The sequence below is a fragment of the Manis pentadactyla genome, chromosome 4 (assembly GCF_030020395.1).
Source record: "Manis pentadactyla isolate mManPen7 chromosome 4, mManPen7.hap1, whole genome shotgun sequence".
NCBI lineage: Eukaryota > Metazoa > Chordata > Mammalia > Pholidota > Manidae > Manis > Manis pentadactyla.
This window is the reverse complement of record NC_080022.1, coordinates 157,922,651-157,943,051: the sequence shown is the minus strand read 5'-3', so window position 1 is coordinate 157,943,051 and position 20,401 is coordinate 157,922,651. Positions and strand designations below refer to the sequence as shown.

Sequence of the window (20,401 nt, the reverse complement as noted above, 5' to 3'; positions counted from 1 at the left end):
TCACGTCACTGAAAGAGCAACTCTAAGAAGGTGAAATTTGGCAGAACTACAATCTGTAAATTCAGTCAACGTATTACCAAAAATAAGTTGTTCATTCAAAGCTTCACCGACAAGTATAAAACATGCTCTTTCAAATCTGCAGCAAATAATCACCTTTAAGTGAAAGATCAGTTGCACAAACACTGATTCTAATTTTGATCGGAGCAAACTAGGGAAAAGCGCCCACAGCGCCCCCACCTACACACGTGTTTGGAGAATTCACAGGGACCCGCGCAGCCCGCGATGCGATGATGGCCCTCACCGTTGGAAACCACCTTCCTCATCAGTGTCCCCTCTCCAAAGCAAAAATAAATTTTGTTTTGACGGGTCTTTAGAGCCTCCCAGGCTCATAACTAAAAATGCCCAAGATGAGCAGAATACCTGGCCCACAGTAAGCACAAAAATTATTACTTATTGTTTCTCATAATAATAAAAGTAGACCTATTACAAATATGTATTTTAAAGTAAAAGTAGCCCAGTTAAAAAGTGGGAAAGGATGTACACCCATGTACACAGCAGCATTATTCATAACAGCCAAGAGGTAGAAGCAACCCAAGTGTCCACCCACAGATGGATAAGCAAACAATCTGGTAGAGACATACAATGGAATATTACTGAGCCTCAAAAGTGAAAATTCTGACACATGCTACAATATGGAGGAATTTTCAGGAGGTGGTGGCTACCACTTGGCTAGGGGAAGGGAAAGGGGAACTGGGGGGTTGTTTAATGGGTAGAGTTTCAGGTTTGTGAGACAAAGTTCTGGAAAGCACTTGCAAAACACTGTGAATACAATTAATGCTACTGAACTGTACACTTAAAAATAGTTAAATATTCTTTCTAATATTTAATATTTTCTTTGTCATGACTACATAGAGCTACTGGCACAAGTTTATCTCCTTCCAGACTTCCTTTCAGAACACTCAAAGGTATGGCTCACACTCCTGAATTATAACTAACCAAGGATCTTTGGAAGTGTTTGATTAGCATGAAAAATATGTAAATAGTACATTGGCATAAAATAATTCAGTAATTTCTTCCTTTCTTGTCCCAGCACTATTTGTTGAAAAGACTATTCTTTCCCCATTGAATGGGCTTGGTGTCCTTATTGAACATTAGTTGACCATAGAAGTGTAGGTTAATTTCTGGGCTCTGTTCTATTGATGTATGTGTCTCTTTTTATGCCAGGATCACATTGTTTTGATTACTGTGCTTGATAGTAAGCTTTGAAATTGAGACATCTGAGTTCTCAATTTTGTTTTCTTGTCAAGATTGTTGTGGTTATTCAGTATCCTCTCAATTCCATATGAATTTGATCAATTTGTCCATTTCTGCAGAAATGTGTTTGAGATTTTGACAGAAATTATGGTGAATCTGTAGATTATAATGATATTTAATCTTATAATCCATGAATATAGCATATCTTCCTACAGGTAACCTTCTTTTATGGCACTTCAAAGATAACTGTGTGTTTTACCAATTGAAGATTTGTGGCAGCCCTGTGTCAAGCAAATTGGTCAGTGCCATTTTTCCAACAGGATTTTCTGATTTCATTTTTATGTGTCACTTTTTGATAATTTTTGCAGTATTTATAACTTTTTCATTATTATTATATTTGAATTGCTGAAATCTCATGGTAAAACCTTAAAGGAGTTGCTTCTTACAGATGAGCAAAGAAAATGTTTTCTTGAGATGGAATCTACTACTCTTGGAGAAGATGCTGTAAAGATTGTTGAAATGGCAACAAAGTATTTAGAATATTACATAAACATACTTGGTAAAGCAATGGCAAGTTTTAGAAGAATTGATTCCAATTTTGAAATAAGTTCTGTGGGTGAAAGGTGATCAAACAGCATCTAATGCTACAGAGAAATTGTTCATGAAGGGAAGAGTACATCAACGCAGCACACCTCATTGCTGTCTTACTTATTGCCACAGCCACCCCAGCCTTTTGCCGCCACCACCCTCATGAGTCAGCAGCCATCAATACTGAGGCAAAGCCCTGCACCAGCAAAAAGATGACAACTTGTTGAAAATGACTTGAACTCAGGTGATGCTTTTTTTTATTAAAGTATCATTGATACACAATCTTATGAAGGTTTCACATGAACAACATGTGGTTTCAACATTCACCCGTATTATCAAGTCCTCACACCCGCATTGCAGTCACTGTCAGTGTAGTAAGATGCTATAGAGTCACAGCTTGACTTCTCTGTGATGTACCTATATTGTGATTGCTAATTATACTGTCCCTTAATCCCCATTACCCTCCCCAATCCTTTCCCTTTGGTAACTCTAGTCTCTTCTTGGAGCCTGTGAGTCTGCTGCTCTTTTGTTCCTTCAGTGTGCTTTTTCATCATGTTTTTTTGAATTCTGTTTCCTAATATTTTTTGAGGATTTTTGCATCTATGTTCATCAGGGATATTGGTCTGTAGTTTTCTTTTTTTGTGGTGTCTTTGCCTGGTTTTCATATTAGAGTGATGCTGGCCTCATAGAATGAGTTTGTAAGTATTCCCTCCTCTCCTACCTTTGGAAAACTTTAAGGAGAATGAGCTCTTCTTCAAATGTTTGATAAAATTCAGCCATGAAGCCATCTGGCCAGGTATGTTCTTGGGCAGTTTTTTGATTACCAGTTCAATTTCATTGCTGGTAACTGATCTGTTTAGATTATCTGTTTCTTCTTGGGTCAGTCTTGGAAGGTTGTGTTTTTCTAGAAAGTTGTCCCATTTCTTCTAGGTTATCCAATTTGTTGGCATAATTTTTCATAGTATTCTCTCATAATTTTTGTATTTCTATGGTGTCCATAGTAATTGTTTTCCTTTCTCATTTCTGATTCTGTTTATGTGTGTAAACTCTCTTTTTTTCTTGATTAAGTCTGGCTAGGGATTTACCTATTTTATTTATTTTCTCAAAGAACTAGCTCCTGGTTTCATTGAGTCTTTCTATTATTTTATTCTTCTCAATTTTATTTCTTTCTGCTCTGATCTTTATTATGACTCTCCTTCTACTGACTTTGGGCTTCATTTGCTCTTCTTTTTCTAGTTTCATTAATTGTGAGTTTAGACTGCTCATTTGGGGTTTGCTCTTCTTTCTTGAGGTAAGCCTGTATTGCTATATGTTTTCCTCTTAGAACTGCCTTCGCTACTTCCCACAGGTTTTGGGCTGACTTGTTGTCATTTGTCTCCATATATTGCTTTATCTCTGTTTTAATTTGGTCATTGATACATTGATCATTTAGGAGCGTGTTGTTAAGCCTCCATGTGTTTGTGGGCTTTTTTGTTTTCTTTGCATAATCGATTTCCTGTTTCATACCTTGTGGTCTGAGAATCTAGTTGGCACAATTTCAATCTTTTTTAATTTACTGAGGCTCTTTTTGTGGCCTCATATGTGATCTTTCTGGAAAATGTTCCATGTGAGAGTGTGTATTGTGGGACTTTTGGGTGGGGTCTTCTGTAGATTCTGTTAGATCTATCTGTTCAGTGCTTCTGTCTCCTTACTTATTTTTTGTCTGGTTGATCTGTCTTTTGGTGTGAGCGGTATGTTGAAGTCTCCTAAGATGAGTGCGTTGCATTCTATTTCCCCCTTTAATTCTGTTCGTATTTGTTTCACATATGCTGGTGCTCCTGTGTTGGGTGCATATGTATTTAGAATGGTTATGTCATCTTGTTGGACTGACCCCTTTATCATTACGTAATGTCCTTCTTGGGCTCTTGTTATTTTCTTTGTTTTGAAGTCTATTTTGTCTGATATAACTACTGCTATTCCTGCTCTTTTCTCCCTATTATTTGCATGAAATATCTTTTTCCATCTCTTCACTTTTAGTCTGTGTATGTCTGGGTTCAAAGTGAGTTTCTTGTAGGCAGCATATAGATGGGTCTTGTTTTTTATACATTCTGTAACTCTATGTCTTTTGATTGGTGGATTCAGTCCGTTTACATTTAGGGTAATTATCTATAGATGTGTACTTATTGCCATTATAGGCTTTAGATTTGTGATTACCAAAGGTTCATGGGCAGCTTCCTTACCTTCTAACAGTCTATCTTAATTCGCTTATTATGCTATTTCAAACACAGTGTAAAGGTTCTTTTTTTGTTGTTTTTCTCCCCTTCTTCTTCTTCCTCCTCTACCCTTTACATGCTAGGTGTCATATTCTGTATTCTTTTGTATCCCTTTGTGTTTGGACCAAATTCCCTGACTACTTTGTGAATAGTTGGTTTAATTTTGTATTTATTTGCTTAGTTACTAATTGATCTACTTCATTTACTATGGTTTATTTTGTCTAATGACAGCTATTTAGCCTGATGAGCACTTCCATCTAAGATGCACTGTAGAGAGAGTTTGTGGGTGGTGAATTCCCTCAATTTTTGCTTATCTGGAGACTGTTAATCCCTGCTTCAAATGTAAATGATAATCTTGTGAGGTAGAGTATTCCTGGTTGGAGGCCCTTCCATTTCATTGCATTAAATATATCATGCCACTCCCTTCTGGCATGTAAGGTTTCTGCTGATAACCTGATGGCATTTCCTTTATAAGTGGTCTTTTTTCTGTCTCTGGCTGCTTTCAATACTCTCTCCTTGTCCCTGATCTTTGCCATTTTAATTATTCTATGTCTTAATGTTGTCTGCCTCGGGAGATCTCTGCACTTCCATGACCTGAGGGACTATTTCCTTCCCCAGATTGGGGATGTTTTCAACAATTATTTCCACAAAGAACTTTCTTTCCATTGTCTCTCTCTTCTCCTTCTGGTATCCCTATAATACAGATATTGTTCCATTTGAATTGTTTGCATATCTCTCTTACTATTCTTTCATTCCTAGAGATTCTTTTTTCTCTCTTTGCCTCAGCATCTTTGTATTCCTGTTCTCTAATTTCTGTTTCATTTACCTTCTCTTCTACCTCAACTAATCTACTTTTAAATCCCCCCATTGGATGTTTCATTTCAAATACTGTATTTTTAAGTATTTCTATCTCTTTGTTGAAGTCCTCATTGAGATCTTGAGTATTTTTCTGTAGGTCCATGAGCTTGTTTATGGCTTTTATTTTGGAATCTTAATCAAGAGCATTGGTGACTTCAGTTTCACTAACTCCTCTTTCTAGCGTTTTTTCTTGTAATTTTGTTTCGACCAAATTTGTTTGCTGCTTCATTTTTTTAGTGTTTCCAATGGATTAATAACTTTGTGTAGATGGCGCCCTGTAGTGCTCAGAAACTCTACTCTCTGGCACTGCCATGTGCCTGCAGCAGAGGCAGGGGTCACAGGCTAGCTGAACCGGCACATACAGGGAGAAAAGAGCTTGGCCTGGAGGGTTTCCTGCCCTCCCGCCTGCAACGCCTGCCTCCACTGCCAGGTCCAGTGCACCGAGTGGACAGGGAGCATCCTATGTGCTGTGCTCCTATAGCTACCATGGGCAGGGACACGCGGCCTGCCAGAGGGAAAGAGCCACAAGCTGTACACCAAAGTGGTGGGTCTTGGAGTGGTGTTGCCAGCCAGGGGGATGTAGCATCTGAAGCTCCTGAGAGTTCCCAACCTGCTGTACTGAGTGTGCCCAGATTGTTTTGTCCACCTGCATTTTCTCCTGAGCAGAGAGCTGTGTGTAATCTTGGCCCCTTTAGTACCCCTCTCTCTGCTGGGAAATCCTTCAACCTGCCCTTCTTTCTTTTATCCCAGGGGTGCCAGTACTGTGTACCTCTTCTCCACAAGCAGCTGGAATCTCAGTTTGTTTGAGTGTTCTGCCCATCGTTGCTTTGTAACCCCAGTAATCTCCAGAGCTCCATGTGATGTGGGTTTATGCTCCCAGAGCAGATCTCCAGGGCTGGGTGTTCAGCAGTCCTGGCCTTCTACTCCCTCCCCGCTGTTTCTCTTCCTTTGGCCTGTGGGCTGGTGTGGAGGCAGGCCTTGGGTCCTGCTGGATCGTGAGTTTGCTACTTTACCCTTTGTTATGAGATCTTCTCTTTTCCCTAAACATAGACAGTCTATTCTACATTCTTTGGATCCCTTTTTCAGGATTCATTTTATTTGCTGTATTTTTGTGTAGGATTTGGCTTCAGCACAGCACTGTACCTTTCTTGTATAATTTCCTACCACTCCCCTCACTATTTTTTTCTTTTTTTACCCTTAATCATGCCAAACTTGTGTTCTAGGATCTTTGCCTTCCCTGTTCCTTATACATAGGTTGTCTTTCCATCCTAGAGGTACTTATCCAGGACTCAGTTCTGTTGCCTGCCTCCTCATTGATGCGTTCCCTCACGTTTAGTCTGTTAGCCTCTCCCTCTCTATTACCTGCTTATTATCACTTCATCCAGTTTTAGTTTCTTTGTGGCTCTTATAATTACCAGAAATTATCTTATTCATATATTTGCTTAAACGTTAATTGTCCCTCACTCCATTAGTATGTGAACTTCAAGAGAGTAGGGATCCTGTCTCTGGTTCCCCAATGCCTGGAGCAGTGACTCCCATATAGTAGATGTCAATAAATATTTACTGAATGGAGGAATGAATACTCTGAATAAAAGGTATGAAAATTGCTTATTTAGACATTGCTTCAAAAATCCTCTGTAGTTTGATCCTTTATTAGATAGAAAAATACATGATTTTATAGTTTTTTGTTTGTTAGTATTTGGATTAGTTTCCAGATTCTGTTTGTTCTTGGATCTCTTGGATCTTAGGTTTATATACAATTGTGGATTTTTTCAATAAATACTATATGGTACTGAAAATGTATTTTCTCTTCCTTATGATTTTCTTAATAACATTTCTTTTCTCTGTCTTACTCTATTGTAAGAATACAGTTTGTAATACATAACATATACAAATGTCTTAAATTGACTGTTTATGTTACAGGTAAGACTTTGGTCAACAGTAGGCTATTGGTAGTGAAATATTTGGGGAATCAAAAGTTATATGTAGTTTTTCTGCTGCAGGGGGCAGGCAGGGGCCACAGCCCCTAACACCCACATTGTCAAGGGTTAACCGATACTACTGAACATCACTGTAGGGGCAATTACTTCGATTATGTTTGAAACGAAACTGTCATGGAAATGTTTATAAGTAAGCCTCTTAATTGGAATTCAAGAGAAACCTGCCTCATGCTGAATTCGGTAATGCTTGGTTATCCTATAGTATATCTAAAATTCAGGAGAAAAACTGAAACCAATATGATATTGGTTTGAAATATTGTTATCTATTGTGTATCAATGTTTTCAGTTATAAAAATATAAAAAGGCAAAAAAACCCACACAATTTAAAGGGAAAAAAATAAATGAATATTAAGTTTTGGAAGAAGGTATTTTACCATTTAAAGACTTTTATTTTTTAACATAAAAAGAACTCTGAAAGTATAATTGACATATTTGAGAAACTTGTTTTACTAAGACTTCAAAAGTATTTTTCACCAGTGTTAATATATCTCTGTAAAGACTGTGTATTGTGGCAGATTATAAGAAAATTATAATTGCTCCTTTTTCTTTTCATTGAATTACTTCTTTAAGTTGATAAATTATGAAACCAGAGTGCATTTAAATTTTTGGTGAAAAGTGCAGAAAGCGTTAGTTGAACAGATTTACAGTCACCAAAATAAAGCCTTTGCAGAGTCTAGAACCCTGGATTTTAATTTTGTTTTGTTTGCAATGGACCATGCTTTTGGAATGCCATTTTAAAAATTTAATTTTAATTTCAAACCCGGTATCATTGTCTCTTCTGTATTTAGGTTCGATTAGTGATAGTGGACAGTATTGTTTTTCCTTTTCATCATGACCTAGATGACCTATCCTTTCAAACTCGATTACTAAATGGCCTTGCCCAGCAAATGATGAGCCTTGCAAGTAATCACAGATTAGCTGTAAGTATTACTAGTTAAGATAATTTCATACTCAAGTCAAGCTTGTATATAAATAGCAAAATAGAATTTGCCTGACTAAATGATACTGACATACGGTTTTGAATGTAGTTTTGTTTTGTTTTGGTTTTCATTAAAAATTCCAGTCACAAGCATTCTGTTTCAGTGTCCTGGAAAATAACAAGCATAACTACCTTTGGTAGTTGCAGTATTTTTTTTGTCTAAGTACACTTGATGTTTTTCCAGGTAAGCCCTTCCAACACCACTGGTTTTTTTTTACCCTGAGTCTTTGATTGTTACATAGTGCTCAATCACAGGTTCAGAAGGATAGAAAAATTACATGGTGTAGGCAATTAGATGTTTGGAGTCAAGCTAACTCTTCTTGATTTGAAATGTCAAGAGAGGTAAAGATAAGTTTGGAAGTGAACAGATAAAAAGGAGTGAGATAAAAACGTTTTTACTTTCTGTTTGCTGTCACTTCCCACTCTGCAACCCCATCCCACCACTCACACAAATATTCACACTTGCCTGGGAGGAAATGGGAAATGGTCAAACTACTTAACTTGGTTTTCTTGGCTTTACCCTAGTTAGAGGGTCCTTGTCATGTAGCTGTAACACATCTTAAGTAAATAAAGAACTCCTTGATAAAATTATTTCAAAACATACATCTTTTGAGTTTTTAGATTTCTTTGCCACTTGCTGAAAATTGTAGTGGCCTGTCTTTGAATATCTTTCATGAATTTGTAATTTGTCATTCTGTTAATATCACTGCAGAATCCCCAATAGGGGGCACTCAAGACTAATGGGTTGTGTAGTTCCTTAGGTTTTTGCTTGTTCTTAGTAGAAAGATAGCTTCATCTTTTCTGATTAAGAAAGTAATCTAAACAGTATTGTGGAATACTATGCAATGTTTAAGAAGAGCAGTATAAATATAACATACTAATGTCAAATAATATATATCCAAATATATGATTAAGTGAAAAAATTTAAGTTACATGACAGTATATTTAGTGTAATCCCTCTTTGGGGAAAAATTAAAATTATGTATGTCCATTTATATTTACATATATGGAGAAAAAAATCCGGAAGGACCAAAACGTTCACAGTGGTTACTTCCAGGGATAGGATTCTGTGGGGTTGAAGGCATATTTTCCCCTCTTACTTATAAATTCTTCTTTGTTTGATTTTTAATTTCCCAGTTAGCATGTATAGGAGCATGTATGACTTTTGATAAAAGATACAGTTTATACTTTTAAGATATATAGCTTGCTGTAAGGAAAGTTCTAAATAATAATGTAGAAAGTAAGCAATTATCTATAACCCAGTGGTGATTATTCATGTTGTACATATTTTTCCAGACTAATGCTATGCATACATACATGTTTTTTAAAGTGAGATCATATCATACCTATTGATATACAAAGCAGTTTTTTGTTTTTCACTTAGTAGCTTGTGAACATCTTTCCTTATATACTACTTTATAAACCTACCTCACCTTGACAACTACACAGTATTCCATTGTAGGATTATAATACTACCTTCCTATTGATTGTCTTTAAAGTTGGCTCCAGTTTCTCACCACTTAAAACACTGCAATCAGCAACTTTTGTATGTTTCTTTGTCCATTTGTCCAGTTATTTCTGAAAGTATTAAGCCAAAGGGATATCTCTATTTTTAAACATTTTGTTTATATATTATCAAATTCCCTTCAGAAAACGTGTTCCAAAATATGTTATCCACAGCAATGAATGGCAATTCTTGTTTTCCCACATCACAGTGAACTTTGAGTCCTCAGTCTTGGCCAACCTGATATGGAGAGAGTCCTTTCAGAGATATATTTATTCATTAGCAGAAAGGTTTTTTTTTAACAGCTTTATTGAGATACACTGTAAAATTTGGAATAGTACAGTTGTTTTTAGTATATTCAGAGTTGTGCAACCATCACTACTATCTAATTTTAGAACATTTCCATCATCCCAGAAAATAAATCCCTTACCCATTAGCCATCACTCCCCATTGCATCTTCCCTTTGGTCCCTAATAATCACTTGTCTCCTTTGTATCTCCATGGGTTTGTCTGCTCTGGTATTTTATATAAATAAGAGCATACAATATGTGGTCTTGTATGTGTGGCTTCTTAGCATGTTTTCATCCATGCTGCAGTGTATGTCAATATTCTTTTTATAACTGAATAATTTTGCATTTTCTTGATATAACACATTTTGTTTATCTGTTCATCAATTAAAGGACATTTGGGCAGTGGAAGAATTTTTAAGGCAATGAAGCTCATAATTTCAAGTTGATTGTTACATCACTATTTTAAAGACTAATTCTTTAAGAGTTTGTACTAACCATACAGTAGTGTTCATTTGTATTGTGGTAAGGCCAACATTTTTGCAGAAGTAGTGTAATTGTTTTATAAATATTTGCTGACAGTGCAAATTCTAATTTTGGGTTATTGAACAGTTGTTAAGCCAGTACATCTATTTACATTCTCTTCAAAATATGTAATGGATGTGTAAGGGATAAAGAGGCACAAAATCTCAATCATAATATAAATTAGTCACAGGGGTGAAAGTACAGCATGGAGATTATAGTCAATAGTTCTGTAATATCTTTCTATGTTGACAGATATTAACTACACTAGTTAGGGTGGGCATTTTATAATGTAGATAACTATCGAAACACTACATGTATGCTTGAAACCAATACAGTATTGTATATTAATAGAAAAAAGAATGTAACAGAAAAACTAAATACAGGTTTCCCCGGCTGTCTGAAAGTAGAGTGTTGCAGTGAAACCTTTTGTATGCCAACATGGCATAAAGCAAAGAAGCAATCACTATTAATTTATATGGAAACATTTTTTAGATTTTCCATATCCAAAAAGCAACCTCTTTTAGGCTGTTCTGATATCTTAGGACACATCTTGCTAACAGATGCACAAAATAAATCAAATTATAGCACAGATGCTCACAGATACAGCTCAAAGCTTATGGTGGTTTGCTGTTGAGAAGCTGGGTGTAGCTCCCAGGAAGGGAGCTGGCAGTACCCATGTCACTGCTCAGGTTGCACCCTGCGTCTGTAACAGCTCACTGCAAAACAAATGCTGAATGCTATTTTTGCTTTTCACCTTTTTTCATAAAAGCGGAAATTCTCTATGGATCTCCTTCAGTTAGCAAAATCCGAGACTAATGTGGTCTTTTCATAAAAGCAAAATGGCATTAATGTGAACCTTCAAAAAGCAGTGGAAGCCTGTACACTCTAAACGAGTGCTGAGATAGAACTTTCTGTAAAGATGAAAACGCTCAGTTTAATACAGTAGTTGCATGGCTATTGAGCACTTGAAATATGGCTAATGCTACTAAAGAACTGAATTTCTAATTTTAATTTAAAAAACTATATGAGCTAATGGCTGCAGAATTGGACAGTGCACCTCTAACCAAAAAGTGTGAGTAAATATTCCAGTTGCTAGAGCTTAAATCCTTGGTAGTATGTCCTGTAAAGGGTATTATTCAGCTTGTTGGGGACTCTAATTGTGGTTGTATGTACAGTAATGGTATTATTCAGCATGCTGTGATGCCATTAGTCATATATTTCAGTTAATTCCCAGTTTAAATTCCTTGTTCTGAGATGCCTAGTGTGAGGTGAGATGCTTGGGGAAGCCGCTATAGCACTTAAAGGGAGAGGAACTAGAAGGAAGTCATGTCATCCAGGTGGTGCCTAATTGGAATCTAGATGGATCACTGACTTCTAAAACAAAAAATTTGAGGGTGTTACCACTGCAGTGGGAACAGCCAAACCACCTTTTTCTTTCTCGGTTTTCTTGTGGAACTGATAACTTTTCAGATTAGGTACCTTTTCTCATTGCTTTTCGTAGAAGTTCTTTATCACTTTCCACTTGCAATAGTATGTGTCTTATTTCTGGTGGGAAGATCTATATTGGGAGAATATTTAACATAACTGTTTCTAGAGAATTTTGGATGAGAAGGTGCCAGGTGTTCACTGTATTGAGCCAGCCTTAAACACTTTCATTTTCTCCACTTAAAAATTACTATCTTTCAAAACGTGGAATCTGTTTTAAAAGCCACTATTTAATCAGAAACAATTAGCAGCATTTTTAGCTTTGAGGGCCATCTGAGTGAAGCAATGCCCATCTCTATTATCAGTAGACTAGCATAGTTATAATTTGGGATCATTTGGCCTGTTTACTCGGTTTCATTTTTTCCCAGTTCTTCCACTTACATTGTATTTTCTTTATGATTTTAGGTCTCATCTCATAATTCTTTGCCTCAGTTTTTTCCCCATAAAATTGTAAATGATAGTACTTACTATATCTCTTCCCCAAAAATGCAAACATTGAGTTATTATGGATTTCATATTCCTTTGAATAAATACATTTAGAGAGAAAATAGTGGTAAAGAACACACATGCAATCTTTCTAATCTTCTGATTTCTTATGTGTTAAAGTGGAATGAGAATAAATTCTACTCATTTGTAGAATTATTCATCTAATAATGAATATTAGATAGGATAATGAGGTAAAGCACTTAGAATAGTTTCTGGCATGTATTAAATACTCAGTAAATGTTTGTTACCACTCCTGATGTTACTATTGATCTGATTTTTCCTATTGACTTACACAAAATTAAAATTTCAAAAGTGTGGTTTTTCTGATGCTCCCAGTTATAAAGTTTTTACACATGGTCTCTTTAGACCTTTATGCATTATCTATTATATTTTTATTCTTCCATTTTCACAATGTAAGCTTCTTTGTTCTTGTCCGTTGAAAAATGTTTTATGTTCAGTAGAATCATATTTTCAGATAACTGCTCATTTTTATGGGTAAATTTTAAAAAATTTATCAAAAGTTTTCATTATCTACATGTCTTAGTTATATTCAGATTACTAAAATAACAAAACTATTTACTTGGTAATTTTAGGGGAGACTCACCTAATTTTCTCACATTTTGTTTTTTTAGGTAGTTTGAACCAATCAGATGACAACAAAGATTGACAGAAATAAGGCCTTGCTAGTTCCTGCATTGGGTGGGTAATCAATCAGATAAACATTTTTAGTTAAACACATTTTTTCTGCCTCTTTCATTTGATGCTTGTTGAGTGCCGTAAGCTCCATGGAAGCCAAGACTGTGTCTGTCTTACTGATTTTAGCGTTATTTAGCTTAGATTTGTAAGACTTTATCTGTCTTACAAATCTTAACATCAAGCACAGTTCCCTTAGATACTGACTCTTCCTTTCAGTTATTTAACAAATATTTACTGAGCAGCTACTATCTGGCAACTATTGCTTCAGGTAATGAGTGTATAGATATTCATTAGATGACTCATCCTCAGAAAGCTTGCAGTGTTAGGTAGGAGGAAGGATGAATCCATTTAAATACAAACCACACTACAGTGAATAGATCTATGACTTTCTAACTTCAGTCAAGGCTTTGTTAGAACACAATGCTTCAGGATTTATTTCTACTAAAATCTTGAAGAATACTCTGTCAGAGTTTTTCTTTTTCTTCTGGTGTTCAGGAATATGTTTAGTGGGCCTGATGGTGTAGAAGATTGACAAATATGTTGACTAAAACTGTAGTTTTCTAAAAGTAAATGGAGGATAATGATCTGTAATATTTCCATAGATAGGTAAAAATCTGTTAATCTCAGAAGTAACAAGTACCAGGTTTTTTGAAACCAAGCATACTCTTGTTACATTAAATTGGGTGAAGTCAAACTATATTTGAGGCATTCTGAGACGCATATAACCTACTCAGGAAGGCAGTATACCATTGTTAACGTTCTTTTTCTCTCAGGAGAAAGCTGGGGACATGCTGCTACCATATGGCTAATCTTTCATTGGGACCAAAAGCAAGGGTCAGTGTAGAAACAAGTTGATAATGCTGAGTCTTCAGTTAATTACACTGAACTTAACCAGTTTCTTAGATCTAGTCCAGTGGATGAGGTCTGCAGTGCCCCATGGACTAAATTAAAGCTTTTAATGCCTTGCCCTTTATCACCTAGAGCAAACATGGAAGCATGTTGTTATACTGCACATTTAGCAACATAGGAAATTCTTTGGAATATTTAAATGATGGGGTGCACCTGATAAGAGTAGGTGGCCAAGGAATGCTACCTTCTGAAGTTCTTGAAATCAAGTATTGTTTATTAGCCATGCAGAAGGAGATGGGTAATCTGTGTTCCTGGAAGGAATTGAAAGAATTAAAAAATCAGGACAAAAGACAACTTTTGAGTTAGAGTTAGGACTAATTTATGTGGAAAATAGGATGGCTTTTCTTAGTTGCTTAATACATTTATGGTATGAAATTGTGTCTATTTTTGTTTTCTTTTATATTTCCCTGTCCTACTTTTGTTACCCAGTTACTTACCTGCATTTCACAAGTATTGTTCTTTAAAATAAAACTGTGGCAGCATGAAACCTTTGTCTTTGTTTTTAAAGCTGCTGAGCAAGTGAACAAACCAGCTTTCATTTTCTTTAAAATAAGCGATTGAAAGCTGTGGAATCTTTTATTCTACACTTCTTGAAATGTCAGATTTATGCCAGCCTCTCTGCTTTGAAAGATTAATTGGTACAACTCAGAGAACTTGCTTTGGAAATGCTCTAATAAAAGGCAGAAATTGAGACAGCATGTGGGCAAAGATGGAAAAAAGCATATTGGGTATGGGTAGTGCTATTGTTTATTCTTTATCTCCATTTCTTTGTTCTTCTACGAGCTGAAAAATATCATGCCTGCATGAGTTAGGTTTTACAGACTCTGAGCTCATAACAACCAATTACACTTATTTACATCTTATGCAACTAACTCATAATGGCATTTCCAAAGAGCTCAGGTAACTTTTTTCATAGTATGTACTGCTTTACGATTGATTCTTGCCCCTTCAGTTCTGTAAATAAATCATTGGAAACTGGATTCTCCAAAGGAGTTCTTTCTCAGCAAAACACCCCACTGTAAAGATTTGGCAATAGTTCTCTAGACGAGAATCTTTTGAACATATTGCTTCTACTTTCCCAGATTTAGGTTTTCTGTAAGGTGCAGCTCACTATTTAAATGTTCTTAGGGATTCCTCTTGAGCTAGTATACACTAGTAGTCTTCCACTATTATACCCTATTATTAAATACACAGTAAGAGAGTACATGTAAAAAATTAAAAAAAAAAAAAGAACTTAGCAAGATGTTCCATCCTTTTAGTTACCTAACAGGAGAAGTTTGCCTTTTTTGTCAAGTTCTGGAGGTCAACATTGGTTAGATACTCATGAGATCAGAAAATCATGCTTAATATTTAAGAGTTAACCATTGTAAGATTTCAGCTTCCTATTATCCTTTCCAAGAAATCAGAGAATCGTGTAGAACACTGACATTTACTAGACAGATGTAGGGGAAACCTGCTGTTCTATAAAAATTTTCCTATATACCATATAATTGTAGTGAGCACTTGCTTGTATAGATATTTAACTGGGCACTTTATATACAGCATTTCATATAATCCTTTCAATAACTCTTTGAAGAATCTGTACCTATTATCATTAACAGTCAGAAGGCAAAGACCCAGAAAGATTAAGTAGTTAATAAGAGCTACCATTTATTGAGTATTTATTAACTTTCTTTTATTATGCTAAGCACTGTGTATATGTATATGTGTGTATATATCTTGTTTTCCCAATAACTCTGGAAATAGGTAGTAGTCTCCACATTTATAGCTAATTCTATAAGAGAGTTCATCCTTTTTCTCCTATTATAGCTATTTCAAGAATATAATTATAGTGTTGTATTGATTGCCAGCAAATCTGAAGGTATAGCTCTTATCCTCCTTTTAAGGTAAAATCCTTTTCCCCAAACTGTTTCTACTCCAGGCAGTGGGTATATGGTAAGTAATATCCATACTTTATTATTATAATCAGAATAAGATGACCTTATTTAACAAAATGAAAACATCGTTCGTTGTTTGAAGCCAGCTATCTTTAGGTCATTAAAGTTGCATGGAATCTCGTATATGTTTTAAAATTTAGTTTATCTTGAAATGATGGAAATAGAAATTACCCCTGGGGTGTATATAGTTATTAAAATGAACACTTCCAGTTTGAGCAGAAAACTAAAAACTTCAACGAGCCAAATTCAAATTGAGAATTGAACTTTGCTCTCCCATCTCGTGTTCTAGACCCCATCCTTCACCAGAAACACCTGATTTTTACCTTTTGACTAACAATGGAATATCTTTCCAACAGTTATCAAAAGAAATACTTTTGTCTCTGTCCTCTATATTGTGCTGGTTTTACTCTAGTTTGCATATTCATGATAGTATAAGGGCACGACTGTTCACTACTCTTTGCCAAGAAGAGCTGGTGGTAGAGTAGAGTAATGTATCAACACCCCCACACAGTGTTTCATATGTGTGCTCAGCTTTAGAGCACAAATTGTGCTTCTGTCTTATTTCTTCCTGACCCAAACTGTGTAGTTCAGCCATATGTTAAGCTTCTCAGCTGGGGCCGTGAGCCAAGTGATTCTTCGGTTTAGTTTATTGTCAGAAAGGTCTCTTCAGATGTAGACATGAAATAGAAAGTTTTATTTTTAACTAAGATTTTGAAGATTTTCAACCTGAATACTTAATGCCCACTTGACTTCAGGATTCTTAATAAACATTAAAAAGCTTATTTAGTTTTTAATATTTTTCCCAGAAAAGTCAGAAGCCCTGGTGCATTTTTGGACATACGGTGATGAAAGATGATTTAGATAGTGATTTTTCAGAAAGTTAGCTAATTTTTATTTTATTGAATCAAAATGTGATTTCTTATTCAGGTGGGTTAAAATATACTATGCCGCTTCTGTTATTTTTGCATTAAAAATAGAATATCAACCATAAGAGAGTAACATCATAAACCAAGATGTCCTTTTTGAATTGTCTTTGAAAACAAATGAACATTAATTATATGTAAATAAATGACCTATGATTTTTCTCTAGGTTGGAATCTGTATTTTGTGCAGTTATATCAACTTTTTAAAATTGTGGTAAGGTGTACATGATAAAATTCACCATTTTAAGTGTACAGTTCAGGGGCATGAAGTCCATTCTCATTATTGTACCGTGATCACCACTATCCATCTCCAGAAATTTTTCATCTTCCCAAACTGAAACTCCATACCCATTAAACAGTAACTTCCTTCTGTCTTCCCCCATCCTCTGTTAACCGTTCTACATTCTCTGTGTGGCTACCCTAGGTACCTCATGTAAGTGTAATCATACCATATTTTCCCTATATGGCTGGCTTTATTGCACTTAGCCTAATGTCTGTAAGGTTCACTATAGCATTTGTCAGAATTTCTTTCCTCTTTGAGACTGAATAAAACTCCATTATAGCACATTTTGTTTTTTCATTTGTCAGACAGTTGGGTTGTTTCTACCTTTTGGCTATTGTGAGTAAGTTAAATAATTTTAAAGTAAATTTAAAAGGCACTTTAAAAGTTTTTGCTTTTACTTGTTGCTGTTACACTATTTGAACATAATAAAGCTTAGAATTTTGTTTCTCAGAAACTTTTGGCTTGCAGTTTTATATTACTTACTTTATAGAGTATTTAATGAAATCACACCTAAACAGACTTTGTTCTGTTATATGACAGTGATTTTCTTGGACATAATCATTTTGAAAGAATGTGTCTTCCCTAGCTTATTTTTTTTAGCATAATATGAGTATGTATTCCTCATTTGTATCCCAAGAAATTGTTTTGATACTTATAACAACAAAAGAATACACTATTGTTTTGGAAGGTGTGAAAAATATAAATAAAAAGCCCCCTTTATCTTGTAATAACAAGTTTGATTTTATTATAGTCTTCAAGTAATTTTTCTGCATATGTATGTATATGTAAATGTGGGCTCATACAGCATAAATTTGCATTCTATATTATTAATACTATGCTATTTCATTAAATATTTTCTTCCACCTTGTTTTCTGAACCATAAATGTATCTTGTCATGAATAAAATAATTTATTTGAATCAGTCATTAGATTTTTAGGTTCCTTTAAAATTTCACTTATATAAACAACTCTTATGTATGACAATTATTTTATATATACATATAGCTGCTGTTTGTGGAGAATATTTTTTATGTTTCTTTGCTTTCTGTGTCCTTAGAGAACAAAATAATTGAATTACAGTAAAAAACTATAAGTTTGTATTATGAAACCATTCACCTGAACTAATTAATTAGTTAAGATCATGTGTTTGTGTATATTTATTCTTTTTCTCTAAGCAGGTTGGCAACATTGTACAAATCACCAAGCCAGAAGGAATCTACAATACTGTTTGAAATCACAGTCAGTATTATTTGATTAGAGTGGGATTTTCTTGTTGGTGGGCAGTAATTATCTGAAGAGAGCTTTTACAAATTGCTTCTGATAACTTCTGTAGGCAGCAAGCATATTTGAGGACAGCTTTTGATGCTTAGAACATTATGCCCAAAATAGTAGTATGTATACAGAATATTCTAGCCACAAATTGGACTGAAATTTATTCTGAAGAACAGAGGAAATACTTACTTGTAGACTAGTGTGTTCCTTGCCATATGTAATGTTAGGATATTAAAGATTTTTAAAGTGAAAGTTGTTAAAAGATTTTCCAAGAAAAAATACCAGTGTTACTCATTTTGTTCTATAGATATTATAGATCTATCATAGCCACCAAATATATTCCAGTTTTAGAAGTTAATGTTCCTGTAATTTTACATCATAGAACACATTTTGGCTGAAATATACGTATTTACCAATAGTGTTGAGCCAAATATATTCTTGACATCTCATTTTTTTAAGGGTAAAAGCAGAAATAGAAAGACGTTCTGAAACAGTTACCATTTTGGCTCTGCACTAGCCAGGTACATTTAAAGTATCCTAATTGCAAACTTTATTTTAGAATATTTAATTGTGAAAGTAAATTTATATAAACACCTAAGTAATTAGTACATGTTACTTCCTTTCACCTTTCCAAGAGAGTCAACATAAAGATTGTTGAGATTGTCTTTTAGAGGACATCTTTGCAATTCAATGTTATTTCTTTGTGTGTGTATGTGTATGTATAAATAAACATACATAATATACTCTAGCTATAAAATACTATAGTACAGCCCTGGCTTCTTAACTTACCCATGATGTTTATCCTCTTCACTCACAGTGGTTGGTAACTTCTATCCCAAGAATAAAGTAGTTCTCTTATTAATTACTTTAAAATATTTGCAAGACCGATAATTCTTTTAGGTGTCCTTCAAGCAATATTTCTATATTTTTCATCTTCCAGCCTCAGGGATTTAGAGATGCTGTTGCTACCGTGTGTTCATTGCAAACAGAAGGTTCATCAAATTCCCGGAAATGGTCAAGAGACTTAGAGGAAGAACAGGAATCCAAAGACTAGGCTCAAAGTGTATATATGCATTGATGCTGTGAGATGCGACTTATACAAGTAGTAGACTTGTTACTTTAAAATAAAAACACACATATATGAAGTGAATGGGAAAAATACTTAATGAATATGCTTCTCTGTGGAGTTTTTCTACACGAGTATTCTACAATTATATCTTGCCCTGTTTTCATTTTTGGTAACATTCAGTAGAGATGCTATTGATAGTATGTTTTGCAGATGTGGAAACTGCTCTTCTGTGGCCAGTCTGAATTTATCATTCAGACCATTTTTTTCCTCCTTTCTTTGCTAATTGCTAGAGAATCCTAAGAAGAAAAGATTTTTTTCACACTCCTATTGTGTTCTCTTCTTTATATATAACTTTGATAATTCTTTAAAATGACCCATTTTTATTATTGCAAGAAAAGCCAACACCAATGGGCATATCATTTATATTCACTTTTATAGTTAGGATACAAATTTTAGATGACCAATCTGATTTTAGTGACCCCAATCCTAAAATCTAAACCATTCATTTATTTTTTTGTGTTATTTTATAATGTTAAAGGAAGGACTTTAGAGTCCTGGGTGTACGGACATCTTCCTTTGAGTAAAATAAAATTTTGGATTCTTGAGTTATTTCAAAATCATTTAAAAATGTTTTGGCATGTGATTTATCTTAGTACTCAATCCATTCACAAAATTCACTTCAGTTCCCAGTGGAAGAAAATTATTTAATAATATTATATACCGTGATAACCGTATTTTCCAGATTTTAGTGATAGTCTTTCCTGTCCCAGACAGGACACTAAATTTATATAAATTTTAAAATATAATTATTCTGCAATTGATTATACATAGAATAACCATAGTTTGCCAGGACTCTTTTGAGAGCAGGCACTGCTAATAATTACACCAAGACAGTGGACATAGACCAGGACTGTACCAGGCAAATTAGGCATATTGATATGCAAATCAGCCTGATTATATAAGACTAATTTCAGATGACTACTTTAGAGTACGACAACTGATTTTAGGTCATTTTTTAATGCCTTTGGTATATATTTTTATTATTATAAATACAGTAATTGTAAAACAGTTAACCCATTATTTTATATTCTATCT

At 34.7% G+C, this 20,401-nt stretch overlaps 1 long non-coding RNA gene across 2 annotated transcripts; it reads left to right on the top strand.

Moving 5' to 3' along the window:
* Nucleotides 1-877: 877 nt before the first annotated feature.
* On the top strand, nucleotides 878-19,565 carry LOC118909380 (uncharacterized). 2 transcript variants are annotated; one of them, XR_005023604.2, is made up of 6 exons: nucleotides 884-965; nucleotides 7,741-7,872; nucleotides 12,851-12,917; nucleotides 13,688-13,748; nucleotides 18,144-18,204; nucleotides 19,178-19,565. It is a non-coding gene; the product is annotated as an uncharacterized LOC118909380 (long non-coding RNA). The 2 variants fall into 2 exon arrangements; XR_008997333.1 differs by lacking the exon at nucleotides 7,741-7,872 and having other exon boundaries at nucleotides 878-965.
* Nucleotides 19,566-20,401: the final 836 nt, after the last annotated feature.